Raw genomic sequence first — 16,370 nt, forward strand, 5'->3', positions numbered from 1 at the left:
AGATCTTTTCTACACTAATACACAAAATAAAACTTCGTTTGGAATACACATAAAGATACAAAGCATAAAATGACAGAAATCAGAGAAAACCAGAAAATACTACATGAAGTACCCAAGGGAAGGAAATTGGCCTATTGGAAAATTTACATACAATCTACACCGGGGGTAGAAGATTACCTCATAAAATATTAAATGACCAATTAGTAGTCCATCAAAATTTTTTTATATATTTTTGATGACGTTTTATAGCTTTATTTCACTGTGTCTGTTATTGCTCTCCATATCATAATTCCTTCTAACCACATCTTCACAGTTTATGTGCTACCCACTTGCGGGATTCGTATTAAGTCTTGGCATAACGTAGTCTTCACTTTAACTTACCTAGACTTCGAGGTCAAAGTGTTGGCATTTCTGCATGTATAATCTGAATTTGTCTTGATGTTAGTTGTGAAGCTTAAGTTGATTTTGTCTCCGACCTTGCTGTGCTCGTGTGTGATACCCGCTCATTCAAGAGGTACTCTGCGTGGTAGTGTCAATGTCACATCTGAATTCACCTAGACCTCGAGCACTAAATTGTCATATACATTTCAAATTAATAATCCAAATTCGGTGTCACTTTAGTTGTTGACCTTAAGTGCTACAGTTATTTTTATACCTTTAACATGAGTATCATTTACCATGTGATACACTATTATCAAAGATTCATTCAACAAAGTTCTTAAACCTGAGCTCGCCTAGAATTCTCTTCCATAAGTTGTTTTACTCACTGCTGATTGTCATGACCTTATTTCTTCATTCATTCTTACGTAGTTGAATCTTCAGAGTGATGTCTCCACTCACAGTGATCTTCATCCTTCATTAATATGATGTGAAGAGGCAGGTAATCTTCTTCACTTTATCCAGCTATCTCTTTACTGATCTCCCACGTGGTCTTCTGCCCTCTGTTTTTACCTGCACAATGGTCTTCTCTAAATTATCCCCTTTAGTTCTCAAGTACGTTGTCCTCGATGGTGAGTGTTCATCAGAGGAAAGGGTTTCATCTGGAGTGCCCCAGGGAAGTGTGGTACGTCCGCTGTTGTTTTCTATCTACATAAATGATCTTTTGGATAGGGTGGATAGCAATTTGCGGCTGTTTCCTGATGATGCTGTGGTGTACGGGAAGGTGTCGTCGTTGAGTGACTGTAGGAGGGTACAGGATTTGTGACTGGTGTAACGAATGGCAACTAACTCTAAATATAGATTAATGTAAATTCATGCAGATGAAAGGAAAAAGAATCCTGTTATGTTTGAACACTCCATTAGTAGTGTAGCGCTTGACACAGTCATGTCGATTAAATATTTGGGCGTAAAACTGCAGAGCGATATGAAGTGGGACAAGCAAGTAATGGCAGTTGTGGGGAAGGCGGATAGTCGTCTTCGGTTCATTGGTAGAATTTTGGGAAGATGTGGTTCATCTGTAAAGGAGACCGCTTACAAAACACTAATACCTCCTATTATTGAGTATTGCTCGAGCGTTTGGGATCCCAATCAGGTCTGATTGGGAGAGGACATAGAAGCAATTCAGAGGCGGGCTGCTAAATTTGATACTGGTAGGTTTGATCATCACGCGAGTGTTACGGAAATACTTCAGGAACTCGGGTGGGAGTCTCTAGAGGAAAGGAGGCGTTCTTTTCGTGAATCGCTACTGAGGAAATTTAGAGAACCAGCATTTGAGGCTGACTGAGTACAATTTTACTGCCGCCAACTTAGATTTCGCGGAAAGACCACAAACATAAGATAAGAGAGATTAGGGCTCGTACAGAGGCTTATAGGCAGTCTTTTTATCCTCGTTCTGTTTGGGAGTTGAACAGGGAGAGAAGTTGTTAGTTGTGGTTCGAGGTACCCTCCGCTACGTGCCGTATGGTGGATTGCGGAATATGTATGTAGATGTAGATGTACATGTGCCCAACGAACTGAAAGTATCTTTCGCTGACACGAGAAGATAACCTTCTTGAAAATTTAAGTTCTTCTATTATTGAAAGATTGGTTCTTTTTCGTGTCCACAGTACGCAGTCCACGGTCCACCTAGACTTAGAGGACTGAATAAATGATTAGAATTCTGTCTTATGTCAGTGCCTCTCGTAAGAATATTCTCACTTGATCTAGAACACTAACTATTCGGCATATTTAACTAATGATCAGAATTATATTTCATTTAATTATAAATCGTAAGTAACATTTGTTTCTACGTGCTCTTCACTTGGTTTTTCCCTACTCAGTTGACCTATACACCGTGCAATCCGAGTACATTTGACTCTTAAGCTTTCCCAGAATGCAAGAACCCAACTTTTGCTAAATTTATGTCAATAATTTTAGTCAGTTTCACATTAAATACAACCATAGTGCTCTCCTACTTTCTGTATGCGATAAGCAAGAAAACCAGTCACGTTATATATTGTTAAGATGTTGTATTCGAATACGTTTGAAAATTGTACCTTATCACTGTGACGGACGTATGTCACTACCCTGACCTAGATCCCCAGTTACATACGGTTTGGTTTCATATAGTATAGTGACAAGGCGTAACATCACCTAGTTTAATTGCTGTTGCCTGTTTGTGTATTTTTTTTACATTTACATTAACCCAGTTACTAGCTGTAAAATGTAATATGTACAATGAGGATCTAACTCACATACCATGAGGTCTGCATGAACCAGGACTCAGGTTACACATCGGACTCTTCTACACAGTACATTAGGTATCTCTTATTTTCGTTCTTATGACATTTATATTCACGTCTTCCTTGTTTTATAAATATTTTTAATACAGGTCATTGCAAGACTTGTCATGATCAGATTATGCTGCAAATTAGTAGCCTACTCCTTCATTACTTCCACTGATCTATGACCTAGTCCTTGGGATACTTGATACTTGTCAAGTCCTAATGCCTGTCACGTGTTTAGTTAGCACGTAAATTTGATGTATAGATTGGCTTTCAATAAATTTTTATGTTGCACATATTGTTTTTATATTGCCATGCTCATATTCCTGGCGCCATTTTTTTGCTGTTTAGTCAATGTTCTTTTTATTACTTAAGTGGCATTGACAAATTTTAAGGGGACATGCTCATGAAAACGACCAAAAATTTGAAAATATATTCTTGGTCTATGGAAAAGAGCATTTCATGCTGATTTAAAAAATGTATTGTTTATCAGCGTTATCATTTTCTGTTCGTTCTAAAATTGAGGTTGAACGTAATGTTGCACAGAGGCCACGCCCACATGTCAGTTTGAAGTGCGTCAGAATACGCGCTGCATTATTTTGTTCTTCCGTTTTTTCCATTGCTAGTTACGGATCGTTAAAACAGGTGTATTCTAGGAGGCACTGAATCCCGGAACCATAGTGCAGGCATATCTAAAAGGCTATGGTTCGAACGTAAACAAATATCTGAGAATATATGATTTCGGAATTACATAAGCGTGTGGTTTTGTAGTTATTATGTGTTGCTTTGCTTCGGTGTGTGTGTTTCCTATGCTACAAATGCTGTGAGTAAAGACATTTAGCCCCAAACGAAAGTTTCGCGGCAACCAGTTCCATATGCAACTGAATATTACACATCAGTTGCTTCAGAAGTCGACCGTGGAAACTGTGTCTGCAGGCAATACTTCTAGACGTAAACTTTTGATTTCTTAATGTAATAAGAACAATCGTAGTAGTATTGTGTGTAGCAATAAAGAAGGAAATGTTATTACAAAGCTAAATATTCTATCAAGACTTTTGAAGAGACCTTGGAAATGCAAGTACTGCAATTGCGAAGATAGTATTGACGTTTCTGAGGACGTTTCAGCAAGGAAGGGCCTATCAAGTCGGTTAGTGATTGCCTATAACTTGTGAAACATGCACAGTGATACCATGACATCGCCAGTAACTAATAGTCGCCATTACAGTGTAAATATAAGCTTTCTTATGCAATGCGATGTATAGGAAGGGGAAGGTGAGCTGCCCATATTTTCTGTGCAGTGACGAATTTACCTCCACCTCCACTGAGATTTGACAGATGCAATAAACTAAAACTTAATGCTTCATGTTGTGTATGTGAACATTTAACGAAAGGAGCAGCAGAAGAAGCAATGTCCTTGTCTGAGAATACATACATTGTAGCAGCATTTGATCGATATTGGCAGAAGAGCGGTCATACTTCTCTGAATGGGATTGTAACTGTAACATTTATTGAAACTGGTAAGGTACTAGGTTACGAGTGTCTAACAAAGCACTGAGATGTTTGTTCAAGTAAATTTACTGGCACCTGTATTTGTATAAAGGACTTTGATGGCCGAAGTGGAAACATGGAGACGAAAGGAGTTCTAAATATTTTTAGAAGATCAGAGGTCAGTCATTGTGTGACGTATGTAGGCTACTTTGGGGGTGCAGAGTGTAAAGGATACACTACTGTTGTTAATGACACACGATATGAGGACACTGATAGAAAAGCTTGAATGTGTTGGGTATGTACAAAAAAAATGGGAGCTCGGCTGAGGAAATCATGTAAAGACTTCAGTGCAAAAAAACTGTCAGACAGTAAACACTTAGGTGATCCAGGTCGTCTTACAAAAAGTGAAGTGGATTCTTTGACTCAATATTATGGACTACCAATAAGGAGAAGTGTAGCAGATTTGGAGAACATGTGTCGAGCTGTTTGGGCAATGTGGATTCGCAGAGTGTCAACAGATGAGACCCCACAGCATGGTTTGTGTCCAAACGGGAGAAGATTTGTGGTGCAAGTACTGGTTGAGCAATGCTACAGGCATATAGTATACCCACAGGCATTCCTTACCACTTGCTGTAATGAAGGCAATTAGGCATATATATATATATATATATATATATATATATATATATATATGTATATATTGGGATATGGAAATTAAAAATCTACTTAGAAAATGTATACATGGTCTCTCTCATAATGTAAATGAAAGCTTCAACAGCTGTCTATGAGAGAGACTACCCAAAACTGTATTTGTTGGGCTGGCAGTGCTGAAGATTGGTGTAACGGATGCAATAATAATATTCAGTGGTGGTACAATTTCAAAAATCAATGTTATGAAGAAATAGAACACCCAGCCGGGAAGAAATAGAACACCCAGCCGGGAAGAAATATGGCTTCAGCTATAACTGCTTTTGATAAGCGGCAGGTAACCGAAGCAGAGACAGCTGCACAAGCTGCTACCAAGGAGTCAAGGATAAAGAAATAAATGAAGAGAAAGAATATGGAGTACAAGGAAACAGGAGGACAACTGGAGTATGCACCTGGAATGTTGTAAACTGGCATAGTGGTAAGTTAATAAACCTCTAAATCTTCTTTTGAGATTTACCGAAAACATGAATTTTCATCATTCAGTTACATTTTTCTCCTAAATGTCAGAAGTTAAACTCACAAAAATTGGTGCAGATATTTGGAATGACCTCCTATACCTCCTTTGCCTACTATTTCCAGAAAAATGTATAAGATGATGATGATGTTGGGGATATTTGAATTACAATTTTAAATATTTTTGTTGTAGTAAAATAAATTCCTTGTATTTTTCACAGATCAGCATCAGGGTAGGAAATTGGAGGCATAAAACACTTACTTGAATCTTGTCTGTACTCTGACTCTTTTTCCAAACTGTGCAGTCGTTGGTTCCAAGTAAAATGGTACCACAGTCAAATAGTGTTCTGTTTTTTTACTGTTATAAATATTGTTGTCAATACCAGAATATAACAAATATCTCAATGAGTTTTTGGGAAATGCTTTGACAAATGACCCTAATTGTGTGTAAGAATTTTGAGATATCTTCCATTTACAGATCAGTTGCACTATGAGGGTGAAAATAATGCTAAAAATGCAGCCCATTCAGGGGCATATCCCATTAAGTCAGTTTTATAAAATGTAATAACCATTTTATAGCCAGAATCTTGGGTAAATTTGCACATTACCATAGCCTGTTTAAGATTTTTATTAGATGTATGTGGTTTCACTACAGCTTGCGTTATAATCATGTTAACAGCCTTAATACGTATTTCAATATCTTTTCACATTTTGTAACATTGGTATCTAGTCACTATTACTATCTTACTGCATCTGGTGGAAAATGTTGACCACTGATAATCATGGCTCTAGCTTCAATGCATATTGTCAATGTACAGTCAGTTATACTGTTCTGCTATAATTTAGAATATTTTGGAATTGTATGACATCATGTACCTCGACATGATTTATTTTCGTACTGTTTATACAAAATTGTAAAAAAAGTCTTTGTGTATGTATAGCTATCATTGTATTTTATTTTGTGATTGTTTTATTCCTTGATGCTGGTCCAACTCTTCAGACGTAACTAAAATGCTAATTACTTTGTCTAAATATTTTTCGATCAGTATGATCGCAAAAATTACTACCTGTTCTATAATTTTGCAATAATTTTTAAGCTTAGTGTTGATGAAAAGATAGTTTTCTATATAGCGTAACATTGTTCCTACTTCCTAAGTTTGGTCAGGACCGCTACCACCTTGAAACTTTTTTATTTAAGTCCGAAACTGCTGAATGCAACTGAACCTACTGACCAACAGAATTTACCTTGACAAATATACCTCAAACTTATCATATTCATTTATGACCCACAATATGTAATTGCAACGCAATCTGACTGCTGAAAAATGACAACCTGCACTCTAAAATAATTATCTCAAAAGACAGCCCTGAATTACAAGAAATTCTAACAATAACCCATACATTTCTTAAATCACTACCTCACGGAAAGTCTTTCGTAGTGCCATATTTCATGAGCTACTAATCTCTTTTTTTCTCTGTATTTTTTGTCGTCCATATTTATGTAGAAGACTATGATCGATGCACATTATTTTCCAGAAAACATTAACCATATTAAGTGTCAAAATGTTTCTTTTTTTCAGAGACGCTTTGATAGTAACTGAAAAACCGGCTTTGTCTGAACTAACACTATTTCTTAAGCTTATCTCGCAATTTCCCCTTTAGTAGCTATATAAAAAGGCTTCATGTGGTATAATGACACTAATATTCTTAATATTAAGTTGTACCATAGCAAACTCAGTTCACCTCAACAGACTGAAAATATCTGAAGATGTCCCGAAACATTGGGACTCAACGTCAATCGTTAATTCTCAGCGGAGGAAATGAAAATTTCTCTCCCACGCCGAAGAGTCTAGAAGTTATATGTTCCTCACATTGTCAGGCTGAGGGAGAACTGCTGTGTATGATAACTGAAGGAATCTTCACAAGCAAAGAACGCTAAAACAAAATTCCATTGGGGGACCGGTTTCGACAGAGAAATTCCGTCATCATTCCATCTTATGCCTACAAATTTATACAACATATCCAGAGTTGAAAGTCGTGTTACCTTGCATATGCACTTCCCCCTACCATGAAGGTCGACATTCCAAGACGTCTATAAGTACACAGACGAAAACCTAATTGACCTGAGGAAGTAATTACAATCGAGCTGAAGGCGAAACTTTTACAGAGACTAGTATTTAAAACTCTTAACATAATTTTGTTTTTACTTACTTAAACTGAAATAACTGAGTAGGTGAAACTTCTATGTTTTACTTGAATTGCTTAGTGCAACTGAATCTTCTAAAACTGCTGGGTGAAACTGAAAGTACTGTGACTTTGCTTGTCTTTGTCGTTTGTACACTGATCTACAGAATTTTCCTGACGAATAGAGCTCCAAATTTTTCTAGTCATTAATGGCCCCCAATATATAAGGATACTGAAATCTGACTATTAATTAACACAAAAGAATGGCCCTGAATTAGAAGCGATCCTAACAATAACCCATACATTTCGTAAGTCACTTACCTCATAGAAAATGTACAGCAAGTATACAGCCCGCTAAATAAAAATATTCTAACTACCGTAGGCTCTAACTACTAATAGGGATGAGGTAAGCAAAGGAAAGATTTTGTTGCAGAGCAAACAGTGCATTTAGCACATTTTACCTCAACCATGTGACATCCCGTTCCAAAAATTATATAACCGGCAATAATTCCATTAACCACACTTTACAATCCATGTCCAACCAATATTATATCTCCAGACGGACACACGTCAAGACCGTCCGCTCGCGCCAACACTGCTACTAATCTTCATCACTGCTACTAACAGCCAACTGCGAGTCAAACCAGCCACAGAGTTTCTTACCGAGGGCGCACAGCGCTCTCAGTGATATTAATGCAGTCTAAAGCGTTGCTAAAATACAAACATATAAACAGGCTACTTACAGTAATTCTCGTTGTTGATTACAGGTCTTTCTGAGGAAATTTCATGATGACATACGAGTCTGAACAAAAATATCGATAAACAAAGAAATACAAGACATTCCCATGTCTAATACGGTTTGGGATACCCGTCGACATTCAACACTACTTCAAAATTTCCCCGTATGGTTAAGAAAGGAATCTTTTACCGTTCTCCCTGCAAAACTGCAGAAAGTTGAGGGAGCAGTTATAGAGGTGGATAGCCATCACGCACCCTTCTCTGAAAAGCAGGCCACAAAAATTCAAAAACAAGGAAATCTAATGACTGTGGTGGCCATGGAAGATGAGACCATGCATCCAGGTGTTCACAAAACTAGTCCAAGACGAAGTGTGCTGGATGAACAAGCTCCGTGTCGTCTTGAAACATAGTGTGACCGTGGGGAACTAAAATTGTACAATGATATGGACCTGATCAGCCAAAATGATAACATAGTTCTTGGCAGTAATTCAACCTTGAAGAGCAACAACATGGTCCATGGAATGCCACGTTATGGCTACCCATATCGTCACCTAACCCCGCCATGTCTCCTTCTTGGGGAGTAAACTCTCCCAGATGCTGAAAACTGTTTGAAACAAGGTTCATCCGACTAAATGATTTTCATCCATTGATACAGAGTTCAGGTTCAAATGGTTGGTTCAAATGGCTCTGAGCACTATGGGACTTAACATCTGAGGTCATCAGTCCCCTAGAACTTAGAACTACTTTAACCTAACTAACCTAAAGACATCACACACATCCATGCCCGAGGCAGGATTCGAACCTGCGACCGTAGCGGTCGCGCGGTTCCAGACTGAAGCGCCTAGAACCGCTCGGCCATTAGAGGCCGGCCAGAGCTCAGGTTTATCGCTTCACCACAACATTATCTTGTCACTGGCAGTCGCGTCGCTGATGAGTGGTTATGAAATTTAAACTCGCTCAGCAAATTTCTGTTTATGGAGCACGCTTCGTGTTGTTTGGTGCTAACAGCGTTTAGCAAGTGAGACAGTGCTTTGCAGTTACTTTGCAGCTGCCCTGCTCCTGTCTCTCCACAATTCTCGTCTACGACTGTCTCTCAAGATCACTCAATACACACTTTCCACTTTAAATGGTGTTGTCACTTAACTGACAGTATTCATCCCTTTTGCCTGCTGTGGTATTGGATACGGTGCCACTTGAAACACAAAATACTTCGGCTACCTTGATCACGGAGACACCCACCAAACGAGCACTCATAATTTGCCCAGTTTAGAATTCACTTATCTGCGACATAAAACAATCAAAACAACACAGAACACTGTCCTGGACACGACTGACAGTTGCAACATATTGAGGACATTGAACAAGTGCCGTTCGTGGTCAATCACAACAGCTCAACCTGCAGGATTGGCTGCGTTATTTTATGTTGAGACATGTTCTTCTCACGGTGTTCCCATATGTTTGTAGAACCCCTGAACACCTGTGAAGTTCGGCATTTTGGTCATTTTTCACCACTCGTATTACGCACAGCAATCCTAGTTTAGTTCCGGCAGGCTAATATATTTCCAATCACTTTTTCTAATGTACCATCTTATAAATGTATACAGTCCCTCACGCCTATCGTCGAGCTGAACGCTCTAGTCTGAAAAACAGCAAAGAACGCAGAAAGGTGCATCTCCAATACAACAAGATTCTTTATACTCCAATCTGTCGCTTATCAGCTTTTTTCAGGAACAGGAACCCAACTCTGGAACGATCTCCCTCACGGTTTTAGAGATATTAATAATATCTGCAGCTTGAGAAGGAAATATTTACTAAAAGAATATTATAGTCGGTCTTTTTTTTCGTGCGCGCATCCCTCACACCATTTAGTTCTTAACTCTTTCCTTTCCATCTAGACAATAGCTAAAGTCCTTAGCTCGCGAAGTCTACCTATTTTATTCTGTCCCATAACTCGCTATATTAGAAAATATAACCTTTGCATATCTCCAAAAATATCTTTAATTTCTGCTAGTAGATACAGATACAATACTAAGATAAATGCTGAAATATTTGAGTACTGACGTTACTGGTATGTAACAAAATGAGTGATGGTAGTGAATGGAAGGAGAACTTTCTCATAAGAATAGTAAGTCCAGTGCCACAGAAACAAGGAAACAACAAATGCAGTGACAACTAGCATCGTTTCATATGCAGCCAAAGTTATTTTAGGAATCATTAATAAAAGACAGGAATATATAATGGAGGAAATGATGGCTGAAGAGAAATCTGGCTTTAGACGGAATGTAGGTGAAAGAGATATAACACCAATCTTGCGAATTTTCGAAGAGGGGTTTTCTGAAAATTGAAGAGAGCTATGTATGTGTTTTACAGATCTTAAAAGACTTTTGCTAATGAGGCCAGGGGCAAGCTTGCAATCGTAATAAGGAAAAAGACTGTGGATTGGAAGACCGGATGACTTATAAAGTTATAAGTTTTAAATCAAAAAGCATCATTAAAAGTTAGAAGGTATAATTTTTAATAAAAAGTTGCTGAAGATTAGATGGGTATATCACATAACTGAGGAGGAGGTACTGAATATAATTTGGGAGAATAGAAATTTGTGGCACACATTGACTAGAAGAAGGGATCGGTTGGTAGGACCTGTTCTGTGTCATCAAGGGATCACCAATTTAATATTGGAGGGCAGCGTGGAGGGTAAAAGACGTAGAGGGACACCAAGAGATGAATACACTAAGCAGATTCAGAAGGATGTAGGTACTGGGAGATGAAGAAGCTTGCGCCGGATAGAGTAGTATGGAGAGCTTCATCAAACCGATCTCTGGAATGAAGACCACAACAACAACAACGACAATAAAAAACTACTTCCCGCATAAAACTTTATGTAAACTTTTGCGACCAAAGAGTAGATGTTTGTATTTGTTTATCTGTTTACTGAAAGAAGGCGCAGCATTCAGAGTTTTTTGAGACCAGGCAGGTGGGGCCTGGATATTCGCACTTGTCTTTCTGGTTTCAAACTCCGTAGTGTAAGCATCGTGGGCTGTGTTTGCTGTGATTTCACCGTATGGTAACTTAATTTCAGTTACTTAAGTACTGTTTTATTATTTCACATGTTTATCTTAACGTCCATTGTATTATGGCCTTATTATTGAGCATTTCTAGCAGGGAAGACGCCACATTTTGACGCGGCAGCAATCCGCCATGGGCGTAATTTCATTAATAATCTGCAGTGTCGATTTTTACCTATTGTATGTGCGGAACCTGCAGCCAATCAGAAAAGAAATCCGAGTTCCTTTCTCTTTCAGTCATACAGCTTAGAGTTACTAACAAATCGCGATATGCAAACTACATTTAATGCCATTCAGTCTGTCCACGTCCTATGTTAAGCTGCTCCCAACAGCAATATGGGATCACAGTCCTCATCCTGGTAAAGAAATTTTAATATATTTGCGTTGGTGGAGGTGAAAGCCAATTTACAAGAAGACAACTGGATAGAACATGGAAAAGGAGTAGACTAGGATGCTGTCTGTCTTCTACCCCCTTCAATTTGTACTTCGAAAATATGATTGACTGCAAACAACTAAATGACAAGGGAGTAAATATAGCAGGGAGAACAATATGGTGTTTAAGCTTTGCAGGTGACATGGTATTCCTAGCAACAGGTTAAATAGGATTGCAGGATGTAGTGGATACCACTGAAACTGAAGGAAAGATTAGTGGAAGGAAAATCAGTACAACAGAAAGAAAAGTATGCGCACTGTGAGGAAAGAGAAAGCTAAAGATAACGCTGAATGGAGAAGTATTATAATATGTGCTATGCCTTAAACGCCTCGGACGTAGGATGGAAGTCGACTGAAAGAGCACTCCAGAAATTAAAACCAGAATAGCACTTAATAAGAATAGTGGAATTTTCTGCAGAAATATAGACACACACTTGAGGAAAAGGATAATATTAATTGTTGTTTGGTGTGTCCTCCTGTATGACACTGAAATGTGGACACTGTGGAAGAAAGATAGAGCAAAGCTGTTGTACTGTGGAGATGGTGGAGAATGGAAACAATAAGTTGGATGGATAGAGTGAAAAATGTGGAGGTACTGAGAAAAGTGTGAGAGCAAGTGGATGAAACAAAACAAAAAGAAACGAAACTTGATTAGGCATATTATAAGAAAGCAAGAAAGGATTATAAAAACAGTTTATGAGTGGAGGGGCATGTGGAAGGAAAGAGGAGGTGAGGCAGGAAGAGATTTCAGATCCCGTATGATATAATAGACGGCAACACCTACAGCAATATTACGAAGGAGTCACCAGATCGCAAGAAGTGGTGACGTAATGGACCTGCTAACATAGCAGCAAACTGGTGATGAAGAGTACCACTTTTATTATCATAATTATTATTACTAACAGCAGCAGCACTGTTGTTGTTGTTGTGGTCTTCAGTCCTGAGACTGGTTTGATGCAGCTCTCCATGCTACTCTATCCTGTGCAAGCTTCTTCATCTCCCAGTACCTACTGCAACCTACATCCTTCTGAATCTGCTTAGTGTATTCATCTCTTGGTCTCCCCCTATGATTTTTACCCTCCACGCTGCCCTCCAATACTAAATTGGTGATCCCTTGATGCCTCAGAACATGTCCTACCAACCGATCCCTTCTTCTGGTCAAGTTGTGTCACAAATTTCTCTTCTCCCCAATCGTATTCAATACTTCCTCATTAGTTATGTGATCTACCCATATAATCTTCAGCATTCTTCTGTAGCACCACATTTCGAAAGCTTCTATTCTCTTCTTGTCCAAACTATTTACCGTCCATGTTTCACTTCCATACATGGCTACACTCCATACAAATACTTTCAGAAATGACTTCCTGACACTTAAATCTATACTCGATGTTAACAAATTTCTCTTCTTCAGAAACGCTTTCCTTGCCATTGCCAGTCTACATTTTATATCCTCTCTACTTCGTCCATCATCAGTTATTTTGCTCCCCAAATAGCAAAACTCCTTTACTACTTTAAGTGTCTCATTTCCTAATCTAATACCCTCAGCATCACCCGACTTAATTCGACTACATTCCATTATCCTCGTTTTGCTTTTGTTGATGTTCATCTTATATCCTCCCTTCAAGACACCATCCATTCCGTTCAACTGCTCTTCCAAGTCCTTTGCTGTCTCTGACAGAATTACAATGTCATCGGCGAACCTCAAAGTTTTTATTTCTTCTCCATGGATTTTAATACCTACTCCGAATTTTTCTTTTGTTTCCTTTACTGCTTGCTCAATATAGAGATTGAATAACATCGGGGAGAGGCTACAACCCTGTCTTACTCCCTTCCCAACCACTGCTTCCCTTTCATGTCCCTCAACTCTTATAACTGCCATCTGGTTACTGTACAAGTTGTAAATAGCCTTTCGCTCCCTGTATTTTACCCCTGCCATCTTTAGAATTTGAAAGAGAGTATTCCAGTCAACATTGTCAAAAGCTTTCTCTAAGTCTACAAATGCTAGAAACGTAGGTTTGCCTTTCCTTAATCTTTCTTCTAAGATAAGTCGTAAGGTCAGTATTGCCTCACGTGTTCCAGTATTTCTACGGAATCCAAACTGATCTTCCCCGAGGTCGGCTTCTACCAGTTTTTCCATTCGTCTGTAAAGATTTCGTGTTAGTACTTTGCAGCTGTGGCTTATTAAACTGATTGTTCGGTAATTTTCACATCTGTCAACACCTGCTTTCTTTGGGATTGGAATTATTATATTCTTCTTGAAGTCTGAGGGTATTTCGCCTGTTTCATACATCTTGCTCACCAGGTGGTAGAGTTTTGTCAGGACTGGCTCTCCCAAGGCCGTCAGTAGTTCCAATGGAATGTTGTCTACTCCGGGGGCCTTGTTTCGACTCAGGTCTTTCAGTGCTCTGTCAAACTCTTCACGCAGTATCGTATCTCCCATTTCATCTTCATCTACACCGTCTTCCATTTCCATAATATTGTCCTCAAGTGCATCGCTCTTGTATAGACCCTCTATATACTCCTTCCACCTTTCTGCTTTCCCTTCTTTGCTTAGAACTGGGTTTCCATCTGAGCTCTTGATGTTCATACATGTGGTTCTCTTATCTCCAAAGGTCTCTTTAATTTTCCTGTAGGCAGTATCTATCTTACCCCTAGTGAGATAAGCCTCTACATCCTTACATTTGTCGTCTAGCCATGTCTGCTTAGTCATTTTGCACTTCCTGTCGATCTCATTTTTGAGACGTTTGTATTCCTTTCTGCCTGCTTCATTTACTGCATTTTTATATTTTCTCCTTTCATCAATTAAATTCAATATTTCTTCTGTTACCCAAGGATTTCTACTAACCCTCTTCTTGTTACCTACTTGTTCCTCTGCTGCCTTTACTACTTCATCCCTCAGAGCTACCCATTCTTCTTCTACTGTATTTCTTTCCCCCATTCCTTTCAATTGTTCCCTTATGCTCTCCCTGAAACTCTGTACAACCTCTGGTTCTTTCAGTTTATCCAGGTCCAATCTCCTTAAATTCCCACCTTTTTGCAGTTTCTTCAGTTTTAATCTACCGGTCATAACCAATAGATTGTGGTCAGAGTCCATATCTGCCCCTGGAAATGTCTTACAATTTAAAACCTGGTTCCTAAATCTCTGTCTTACCATTATATAATCTATCCGATACCTTTTAGTATCTCCAGGGTACTTCCATGTATATGCAGCAGCGCTAGATATGCTAAGACCGCTGGTATTGTTATTAGTAATTAGCCAGTACCAATTATCTCGTTAGATACATGGAAATCAGGTTTCCAGTCATCTTATTTCTATTAACATTAATTACCGATCTACTACAATCCTAGTCTCACGTAAGAGACAGACAGAAGGCCTTAATCTGCTCAGGCTTAATAAACAAATAGTGCTGCAAACACCATTGCAACAACGACTATAATAAGAAATCGGTCGCAACAATTGTTTTATTCTGTCTATGAACGTTTGAAATACTCACCACTTTTTCGGTTTTCCGGATTTTTCGGCGTTTTCCGGAATTCGTTCGCGCTGTCCCGTGTTCCAGGTGATGTCCTCGGTGTGCACGTAATTTTCTCTCCGGTCACGCGCCCTGCGGCGGCAAAAAGTTGGGACTTGCTTTGGTCGCCAAACAAGAGTCGCCGCTTGGATTAAATCTCTTCTAAAACACGATGGAAGTTGTACTGGGCCTCTGCTTGCGTGACAGGGACACATTAATTTGCAGGCTTAGATTAAGGACATTTCGATTCACTGTGGCGACCTCTAGCGTGCCTTGCGGCGGGATGTGTGGCAGGCTTGGTTTATTAGGTCACAACTCATTTAGCAGCTCAGGCGCCCTCTGTTCGGATAAAGCTTCATTCTAAACAATTGACCACTGATCAACAATTTCGCAAAACAATCTTGTGTTTTATTCATAGACTCATAAAAAATTTCGCTAGAAGGAATTACAAGAATTTCATCAGTTAGCGGCGCTGCGTTAATATTTCTGAAATACGAGGTGCATTCAAGTTCTAAGGCCTCCGATTTTTTTTCTAGTTAACTACTCACCCGAAATCGATGAAACTGGCGTTACTTCTCGACGTAATCGCCCTGCAGACGTACACATTTTTCACAACACTGACGCCATGATTCCATGGCAGCGGCGAAGGCTTCTTTAGGAGTCTGTTTTGACCACTGGAAAATCGCTGAGGCAATAGCAGCACGGCTGGTGAATGTGCGGCCACGGAGAGTGTCTTCCATTGCTGGAAAAATCCAAAAGTCACTAGGAGCCAGGTCAGGTGAGTAGGGAGCATGAGGAATCACTTCAAAGTTGTTATCACGAAGAAACTGTTGCGTAACGTTAGCTCGATGTGCGGGTGCGTTGTCTTGGTCAAACAGCACACGCGCAGCCCTTCCCATACGTTTTCGTTGCAGTGCAGGAAGGAAATTGTTCTTCAAAACATTTTCGTAGGATGCACCTGTTACCGTAGTGCCCTTTGGAACGCAATGGGTAAGGATTACGCCCTCGCTGTCCCAGAACATGGACACCATCATTTTCTCAGCACTGGCGGTTACCCGACATTTTTTGGTGGCGGTGAATCTGTGTGC

At 39.3% G+C, this 16,370-nt stretch overlaps 1 protein-coding gene across 1 annotated transcript in view; it reads left to right on the forward strand.

Moving 5' to 3' along the window:
* Nucleotides 1-16,370, forward strand: part of LOC126191119 (uncharacterized) — an 885,930-nt gene that overhangs the window by 820,557 nt on the left and 49,003 nt on the right. The gene's annotated exons all lie outside the window — the stretch shown is intronic.

Source organism: Schistocerca cancellata, chromosome 6 (genome assembly GCF_023864275.1).
Source record: "Schistocerca cancellata isolate TAMUIC-IGC-003103 chromosome 6, iqSchCanc2.1, whole genome shotgun sequence".
Classification (NCBI taxonomy): domain Eukaryota; kingdom Metazoa; phylum Arthropoda; class Insecta; order Orthoptera; family Acrididae; genus Schistocerca; species Schistocerca cancellata.